The 10,317-nt window shown below is 44.3% G+C and overlaps 1 pseudogene; it reads right to left on the reverse strand.

Annotated features, from left to right (window-relative positions):
- Positions 1-9,608: 9,608 nt before the first annotated feature.
- LOC124557141 lies at positions 9,609-9,726 on the reverse strand (annotated as a pseudogene).
- Between the last annotated feature and the right edge of the window lie 591 nt (positions 9,727-10,317).

Genomic DNA, 10,317 nt, shown 5'->3' on the forward strand with positions numbered 1-10,317 from the left:
TACCATGAGTTCTATCAAGATCAGTGCAACTATGGTATGAGCACTATTTTTGGCCAACAGCTGGTCAGAATAACCTGCTTCTTCTTGATTCATAATCTGTGTACAAAAATGATACTCTTTTAGAGCCAACTATCTGTTTTGAAAAGTGTGTGACATTGGTAATCATATCTACTGGAACCACTGGACTAATTCAGTCTCTGGACGTTTTTTTCCGTGCCTATAAAACATATTATCATGCTACCTGCAGGTACGCCTTCAAGGATAGCCAGTTACACGTTAAGCCCCATGACAGGCTATTTTGCATTCGGTTGCTTGCCATCAGTTCTCATCCCCCCGTTACAACAATATGATTCTATATGCATTTCTTAAGAGTGGATACCTAACTCAACACCCTGCACGCTTTGCAACTCCCAAGGACGTTGTCTTTGATCTTGACGGTGCGAAACTTTGTGACCACTGTGGCGCACCATTTTTCATTCGGCGTTCGCATGCAAATTAATGGTCTTTTCTTAACATTTCCTGAATGTCGATGATGTCCATTTTGTGAAGTGTATACATGTATCCCATAGAAGATTGATCTCTGCACCTCCCGGGCACTCATTTTCCGTCGCCTTCTTGGAGCACATGATGAGTCATTAGCAGCTAATACATTTCCTCCCACAGTTGTTAATACAACACTTTCAAATTAGCCTCACTTAAGACTGAACTTCCGACCTCGCACTCAACTGATTCGTTGTAAGAAGAGGGAATCATTTCACTATGAACCCAGAAATGAAGTGACAGATGTTAATTCAGAAGATTTATCCAAGAGAAATGTTTTATTATGCCGTTATAGAATATCTAGGGTCTAATCTGATAACCGCGAATGAAACAGTGAAAATTGTTTAATGAAAGAATTGGGTATTGACTGAGATACACAAAGAAAACTAACGGTTTGTTCACTGAGGCTGTCTAGTTATTTATCAGTGAATACCATGATGTTGTCTCTAGAGATTTATAAAAGTAAATTAAGTATTTGAAACCAATTCACGCTTCAGACTTTGAGTACATTACTTTCGCACCATTAGACTGATTGAAAAAGATGCACGAACTAAAAATATCAAGCCTTTTTTCAAACGTATGTGTAGCTATGCAAATCTTTTACACTCTTCCGTTGACTCTGACTGAACGAGGGTGGTCTAGGAGCACACACGATCCTGTTAACAATAGTCACAGTTAACTGACATCGACAACGTCTAACAGATTTTTGTACCTTGGCAGCTGAATACAAATTGGAAAGAAAATTAGACTTTGATGTCGTGATCCAAACAGCTGCTGAACGAAATCATCGAAAAGGGCCATTAACAGTGTTGTAGTTAAATAAGTTATAATATGTTATCTGTTGCACTACAAACGTGCACCTTACATTATAGCGTACTGATGCCAGCGTACCAAACCGTGTGAGATGCGCCGCGATAGCTGCGCGCTCTGCCCGGCAGATTGTCTACCGAAGTGACGTGGGCTGGACCCCGACGGAGAATCTTCCCGACAGAGGATTGGGAACTGTGTAGTCCTTACGTTCGTATCGTCATAATTTACACTTCCTTATTAAGATTACTATATGGACACATCTCCAAAGCAAGTAATTTTTTAAAAAATCATGTGAACACAATAGGTAACGAGCGGGAAGAGAGCACTCCATGTCGTAACGTTATTGGTAGCAGACATTTCAACAATGGGAAAATCAGTGGAATACTTAGATTTTTGTTTTAAAATGAAGTGAAAGCAAAATAAACTAATTTAAAAAGCAAAATTAAATGGGACACACACTCATTTTGCAATACTTCATTATCGAGCAGCGTTTGAAGACGAACTTTGAAGTTCGCCAGTGGTATCAGTATTTCCTCTTGCCTTGTAGGTCTCGGTCGAGTTCCCCAGTTTCAGTGGCCTTGAGTTCCTGATAGCCGTCTTTATCACTACTTTTCAAACCAATATTTATTACTATTGTTTTAGTCTTCCACTCCGTTAAAGGCTCATGATGTTGGTAATCTTTCTCAATATTTTAACCTTTGGACACTCATTCATGATTGACCCGATTTATATTTTAATTATTTCAAAGAGGCATTGGGCAACTAAAGACATGGGTTACGACTATTTTTTTTTTTTTTTTAAATTGGAAAGGATTTTGACTGTAATAGAACTTAATATAATGTGTATCATAATAACAACTTATAGTTTTCTAAAATAATTCAGGATATGAATCTTAACATTTTTGTTAATGAAACAATGCCAGTAATGCCTCGTTTTGAACCTGTACTGAGATGAAGGAGTTTATATATTGTAATAAAGGTGCTGGAAAACCTGACCGCAAACCGAGTGCGAAATTTAAAATTCATTTTGCAACGGACCTACTCATCGAACTAAGATAGAAACAGATGTTAATTTTTAAAATATTGTGCTGTTCTGTTGTTCTGGGATGAGTGTATTTATCATATTACATTAACATATGGGCAATGTACTCATCAGTTAGACAGCCACTATAGTTTGGACAGAGAATTAGCAGTATTAAGAAAGAGGTTTTCACTCTGCAGCGGAGTGTGTGCTGGTTTGAAATTTCCTTGCAGATTATAACTATGTACGCACGAAGACTCGAACTAGGGACCTCTGCTTTCCGTGGCCAAGTTCTATATCAGCTTGACCACCCAAGATCGACTCAGGTTCCATCCTTACAGCTTTACTTCTGGCAGTACCTCATCTCCTATCTTCCAAAGTTCACAGAAGTTCTCTTGTGAAACTTGCTAGACTAGCGGTCTTGGAATGAAGGATACTGCGGAGACATGGCGTAGTCACAGCCTGGGAGATGAAGTACTGGCGGAAGGAAAGCTGTGAAGAAGTGTCGTCAGTCGTGCTTGAGTAGCTGAGCTGGCAGTCTGCTTTCGACAGTGGTTAAGCGATCACGTCTCGTTTCTCTCTTGGCGTGCGTTTTTTTACTTCTGTTTTGTAGTTTGACTACGTGACGGGATTCATCGCCCATCATGCCGTTATCCTATCGCAAAGCTACGATAAAATTATCGTTCCCTTTGGATCATGACTGACCAAAAGCCTATTAATTAGAACTGTTTACGTGGGTCGAAATGCGTCTTCCGCCGCAAGATGATTTCGGAATTAATTTTTCATCATTAGAACCACTACATACATACTGTTGACGAATGATGAGCTGTGCGCCAACCTTGTGCGGCGCCATGATAACGATCTCAAGTTCGGATTCTCCGACGGCTGCCGTGATTCACCATGCTGGTGTTGGCCTCTAGACGTTGAGAGTTTTCGTATTCTCGTTTGAGGTACCGTCGGACGTTGTGGTGGCCGCCATTAAACCTTACAGCAATGCCTTCAGACTAGTTTCTGAAATGTGGAAGATGTTTGAAACCTACTGTGTCTTTAATGGCGTCCGTCAGATAGAAACTGAACCGAGGAGATACGTACGTCTTTGCTTGGTTACTGGCAGCTGCATGATTGTCGTCATGTGTGATGCCCAGCCACGCACTTGTTCAGGTTGTGGCGAGGAAGACATTGTCCATTCTGAATGTCTCTGTCGTAGAGTGATTCAGACGCCGATCGGAGACTTCGCTCTCCCTACGGCGCCCACTGTGTCACCTCTATCATACGCGTCTACAGCGGGCCTGCCTGCTGTGCACTCTAAGAATCAGCCGGCAGTGGCAACGTCTCCTCTCGACGACTCTTAGGACATTTTGTATGCTTCTCATACACTGCCACCGGAGGCAGCAGATAAGGACTGTGACTGTCAGCAGACGCCAGCCTTCTGTCCTGACACAATGATTATTGGTGAAGCGTCTGTAACGACGTCCACCTTTCTGAAGTCTGGCCGCATGTCAGACGACAGCCGTCCGCCGTCCGACAGGGAACAACATATTAGGAAGCAACGGTCACCGAAGAAACGGAAGGGACAGCGCTATATCCCTTCTAAATACTACCTCCATCAGACGTGTGCACGGTATGACGACCCTGTTACTGGTGATGCGCTGTCCTCCCTGACCTTCGCACCACACGACACGACGTCTCTCCCCGCTTCCGTCTCCTATCGCCATCCAAGTGTGGAAACCGACCACATCTCATTGCGTCTGTTGCCGTTGTCCCCTGTCTGCGACTGACGCTACCTGTGGGCGCAAGTCTGATAGTGTTCTACTGAACCATCCTAGTGAGACGTCTGTCTCCAGAGTGGACGATGTTCATATTGAGGCTGGACGGTCTGGAGGTGTACAGGGTGATGGAACCCTATTGATGGGGTCGCCTCCCTCCTTGTCACAGTAATTTGCCCTTCCGCAGGGGCCTAACAGTGTTCGGTGGCAATATTGCATGAGGATTGTGGTCTAACAGAGATGTTCACACATTGTCCAATTGCAACTTGGCTTCTGGATAGGGTAAGGGTGTTTTCTGTGCAGTGGAGAATATAAGCAGAGGTTTGGTTGGTGTGACAGAGTTGGAGGAATGTTAAATTAAGGATAAAGGTATGGACATTGTATTAGACATGGTATGCATTAAAAGATGTTTATTGGCAGGTAGGGAGCAGATGTTGAGATAAAGGATTTTGTAGTGCTATTATGTCATTATAAGGAAATTAGAGTAGCGTTTGTGGAAGAGAACTAGATGGAGCTTAGACTAGGGTGTCGAGGTGAGTGAAGAAGTGGACCTGGTTGTGGGAGTAAGTTGTTTGGGTGTAGGGATGGAAGACAAAGCGAGCAGCAAGCGAGATTTGTTGATAGCTATGTGCACATTGTAATGGAATGATGTTTTGGTAGTTGTATTTGATGATGTCTTCAGCCGTGGTGGCTGGCTGAAGTGAATTGTTGGAACGAATTGGGGTATCAATGGGCGGAATGGTACTATGATTTCTCGGTTGATTGTTTGAGACTTGGCTTTACATTTCAAGGAATAGGTCACTACACTTGTTGCAGGTTGGAGGGGAATCTAGGTTAGGGCAGCGTTTAAGGAAATTGAAGGCTTTGCAGGATGGACAGGTAGGTGGGTTTTTACAGTCTGCAATTCGGTGATCATTGTAGCGAAGACACTTTTGACAGTGGTAGGACTAGGGATGGGATTTGGAATGTTCGGCCTTGTAGTGGTGGTCGTATATCAGAGCTCCATCTTTAAGGAAAAGGTGTGTGGCGGCGGGTGAGTCAATAAAAATACTGATAAGGCGAGTGGAACAGTGAACATTCTTGATTCAAAGTGCTTATTGAACTTTTAAATTCTGGGTGTTGTTTATTTCAGACTCCTCTTTCTCATCAGTGATCTCAAGGCTGACTCCAGTGATAACTGCAGTGAGAGTGGGAGGATAGCGGGCAGTTGGGTTTTTATGGCAAGGGATACCGTGGTTAGGGGTGTTATGGAGACTCTGGGGCCAAAGGTAATGTGAGGATTTTTGGAGAGAAGTTCACTATGGAAACAGGGGTCGAAGGATTTAAGTGATTCAGTGCCTTTTCTATAGATGACTTCTCGGCTGTGGAGACTTGGTAGATATTTGTAGATTTCGAGGGTGAGGGATTTGAATATGAGGAATTTCGGATCTAGGTTGAGGAGCGTGAAGGTGTGGAAGGTAGGGAAGGTGTTGCAGGGGGAGGAGAGCTGCCCATATGCTGGTTGTCATCAGGATCAGTTTGCGATTTCTTTCGGGTGGGAGTGGGACTGATATCAGAATTTTGTCGATGCGTTGGGTTTTTAACGATGTGGGATAGAAAATTGTTGTGGGTTTGGGGTGGTGAAACGTGTCGTTGTGTTGAGGGTCACCTGAGTGTTTCACAGGTCCTTCTGAACGCCATGCGTTGATTGGAATGATGAGGCTTGATGAAGTGATATCGTCTGTGGCAACTGTTACTCTGCGGGCTGTTAAGTGTGTGTCGGTGATAGATGTGGTGGCTGATGAGTAGTGACTGAAAAACAACACATCGGAGGAGCTGGAACAGAGAGCAGTGTAAGGGAGGATAGATGTAGGGGGTTGATGGAGAGGATGTATTCCATGTGGTGACGGTTGGAGCAGAACAAAGACAAGTATAGATAATAGTTGTTGTAGAATGATCCACGGGCAGTGAAGGGCGGCGTTGATTGGGATGAGTGGCTGCCGAAGTGAAGCTGTTGCCAAGGCGACGAGCTATGGTGGAGTTTTGGACAATGTGAGCGTCTCCTGTGTGAGAGGTAGGGAAGCAGGTATGTCTGGGGTGATGCGGTGACGGCAACAACCAGATGGAAGTGGTGACGGCGATGGCAGTCGTTGCGCGATAAACTGAAGGAGCTGGCGGCGTCGACGGCAGCGGTCGCGGCTAGATGAAGACGGCAGCAGTGAGGACGCACACACCCGATGACGCAATAAACTCTCTGAAGGAAGACTAGATAACACACAGAAGGAAGCCTCGGCTACACAAGCAAGTTACACGGACGAACAGGTAAGGACGGAAAGCATAGGGGATTCGTCCGAACCGGTCTATGCAATACAGAAACCAGTAACAAGTGAACAATTGCTAGATAGTACCCTATCCGTTCGTGGTGATGGTCGCCAAATTATATGTATCACGATATATAAATCAGCTGTCACATATGTAAGTGTGAGAAGATATATGCTGGAGATTTGCAAGTCGGTGAATTAAATGAAGTTCTGGCGTAAATTAGACTTCCAAAAACACAGGTGTAAGCATTATTTTAGTCTATCTAAACATCCGATATGTGACTATGGATACAGAAGAAGAAAAAATTCGTCAAAGGATAGTTTTATTAAGGAATGGGCACTCAGATCATGAAATTAAATGGGCTTTGAACTCAAAATCAAGAAAACGTGAAGCTGAGACTGAGACTGAGGAATAGAAGCCACAAATGGCTTAGCTAGCTTTTGCTGGCGCAATATCCGGAAAGATCGATGAGATCTAACGGAAATGTTTTTCCCTCGCTTCAACTAAGATAAAAGTATTCTTCATAATTTTAAAAACAAGCTAGGTATCTGAAAGCCGGTTGTGTATCTCATTCCACACGGATGTGACACGTCTCACGTGGGACAGAGTATCAGAAGAGTCGTGGACAGATCCAAGGAACATCAGCGACAAACCCAAGTAAAACAGCCAAGAAAATTCACTGTCGTCAAGCACAAGCTTGAACATAATCATAAAACTGAATACGATGATACGAGTATCGTGGTGCAACATTCACTTTCTGGTTGGGGTAGGGGCAGCTAGTACACACAACAGAAAATCTCACTGTACCTGAAAAAGACGGCTGGGTAGATCCTCGAAATACTGCGCATAAACATGAAACAGCTCGTCAGAAAATCCGGCTATACATCATTAGCCAATAGCGAAGAGGAAACCTGAGATATTTACATTTTCATCGACATCTACATGATTACACCGCAGTTCACACTTAAGTGATTGCAGACCGTTCATCGAAATGTGTTCAAGTCGTTTCTCTACAGATCCACCCTCGAACAAGTAGCGAGAATAGCGAACATTTCATCTTTCATAGCGTGTAGGCTTTCACGGCCGGCGTCTTCAGTAATTAAAACTTCCGGGCTAAGAGGCCGTGGTCCAATAGTAGAAATACTTTTCCCTGACGTTTCGTTGCCAGCTGCGGGCAACATCATCTGAGGTGAGTCTACGACTGTAGACGAGTCGTAGACTCACCTCAGATGATGTTGCCCGCAGCTGGCAACGAAACGTCAGGGAGAAGTATTTCTACTATTGGACCACGGCCTCTTAGCCCGGAAGTTTTAATTACTGATTTCATCTTTCATTCGAACTCTGATTTCTCTTATTTTAATACAATGAATGTGAGAGCCAAAAAATTATTTTCGCCTTTGAATTTTGACTGAAATTTCGTGAGAAGATCCGGCTGCAAAGAGAACACACATTTCTTTTAAAGATTGCCACTCATCTTGCTTTATCATATTCGTGGAAGTCGCTCTCGTATACCACGATAACACCAAATGAGCTGCTATCCTTTGAACTTGAAGATATCAAGTCATCTTGCTGTTCTTGTGTTCCAGTAACCCTGCCATTCTTGTAGGAACCATGCTAAAATTGTTCTTAATTTGCCGTAGATTTTTGTATGATTTCCTTCGCTCGTTTCTTCTTCCAGTACCCTGCACCTCGTTTCAGACAGAAGGGGTGGTGGTGTAAAGCAACAGGTTACCGGATTTACGCCAGTATCAGGGATTAAATTCCAAATGACTTGTAAAGTGTACGTATGAGACAATGTTGATGGCGATCCGTCTGCAGGATGCGGACATTAAGCTCGGCGGCCCAGTTTGTGGTACGTGAGAGAAGTAGGCTATGTGCCGGCACCAGGTTTCATCGTAACCTTTCTCTCATCATCATCCAACACATACATGACACCACACTTCCACACCCATTACAGTCATCTAAACTGATCAGTTACACATAAACGACACACATCGCTCAGACTTCGTGAAGGGAAGGTGCCTACATGTGTGAAGGGCAGAAAACAAGTTTAACAAATCAGTTGGCTGAAGATGCCCTTCGGGATTTCCAAGTGAATCATGGCATACGACTATACTTTACTTCGGGACTCGCAGGTAAATTGGCTTGAGATCCACAATTACCTGATCAGCAAGGGATTCTACGGCAGCAAAGGCAACTGGACGTGGTTGTAATGCGCCGTCCTGAACCCCTTGTACACGAGAGACTCATCAATGCTTACGACTGCATACCCGTGGTCCATGAGTTTGTGATGGAAACGAATATTACGAAATAATATGGACTTTTTCATTTCCTTTACATGCCGTACAGAATAGATAATATTGCATAAAATTTCTATACGTTTGTTAGTAATGGAGTAAAGGGGACAGACTTGCGTTTCGCCTCCATTGATGATGTAGTGGTAAAGGCATCTCAGGCAGATAGGACGAATGTTATTTTTTATGAGAAGTCTTCCACCATTCAGTGTCTATGGAAGCCCACTGAATCGTGACAACAGCGACACCGCTTCCATGGAAGCGAACTTTGTCAGAGTGAAAATTTCTGCCGTCACCATATGCCAAATGACAAACCCTAGAACTGGCCTCTACCCTCGAAGGGTACACAATCCTGAGAACTACCCGACTATAGTGCCGATAGAGTAGGTATGGTATTTCTTTATCAACGCACCACACTTCTCGCTGAAGAGATCCAGGCGCTACTTCGAGCAATCCTACTCGACCCAGCACTGCACGTCTCCACATTTCTCAACTGGAAATAAGTCCTACATGAGGCGTTCGGAGTTCACCAGCGCAGCCTGGATGGGATCGACTGTTCACACTACCGGTCGTCCAGACGTTCCAGCCCACTCTGTGTGTGTGAGGCCATGCTGCAGTACCTTCAACAGATCCCGGAAGCCTCTATGTTTAAAACTAAGCTAAATTAAACTACTCCCACAGAGGCCATGAAGGCCCAAAGGTAGCGACCGGCCGCCTTGTCATCGTCAGCCCACAGGCGTTACTCGATGCGGATGTGGAGGGGCATGTGATCAGCACACCGCTCTGCCGGCCGCATGTCAGTTTCCGAGACCAGAGCCGCTACTTCTCAATCAAGTAGCTCCTCAGTTTGTCTCACAAGGGCTGAGCGCATCCCGCTTGCCAACAGCGCTCAGCAGACCGGATGGTCACCCATCCAAGTGCTAGCCTAGCCCGACAGCGCTTAACTTCGGTGATCCTACGGGAACCGGTGTTCCCACTGTGGCAAGGCCGTTGGCAGCCTTCATATTTACTTTCTTGAAGTAGCTGACTAAATGTAGTGTTCTTGGCCATCATTTCTTACAGAGATACTCAATTCTTATAAAACTGTAAAATACTTCGGATGACTACACGACGTAGCTTCTTTATATACACTCACTCCTGATGTATTCATTAAGAAAAAATCCTGTAAGTTCAGCTGGAATATTTCATTTCTCAATTTATATCCGCCTGTTGCCACATCGATGGCTACAAAGATGCTGTTGCTGATGCATGCATCATATGAGATTTCGCCCAACCAAACGGAAGTATTCACAAGCAGGTAATTAGAAGGTGTCGCTTATTGCTCGTTGCTGGGGAAATGATGTGATAACCTGAGTGTTTCTCGTTTCCGAGTAGTAGAAACAGCAACACCAAGCAGGAATTTACCCAGCAGCGCGATAGCCTTCGTACCAGATTTAAGTGATCTGTGATTGAAGGTTTCAAACCTTGAGGTAGATGCGAGGTAGTCCTAGAGTTCGCATAATATTAGACAAACACACTCAACAAAAAACGATTTACCACCAGTGGACGTCACGGGAATAACGTCTCTCGTTCCCTGTAGTCCTGAG

The sequence above is a fragment of the Schistocerca americana genome, chromosome X (genome assembly GCF_021461395.2).
Source record: "Schistocerca americana isolate TAMUIC-IGC-003095 chromosome X, iqSchAmer2.1, whole genome shotgun sequence".
In the NCBI taxonomy this organism is placed as follows: domain Eukaryota; kingdom Metazoa; phylum Arthropoda; class Insecta; order Orthoptera; family Acrididae; genus Schistocerca; species Schistocerca americana.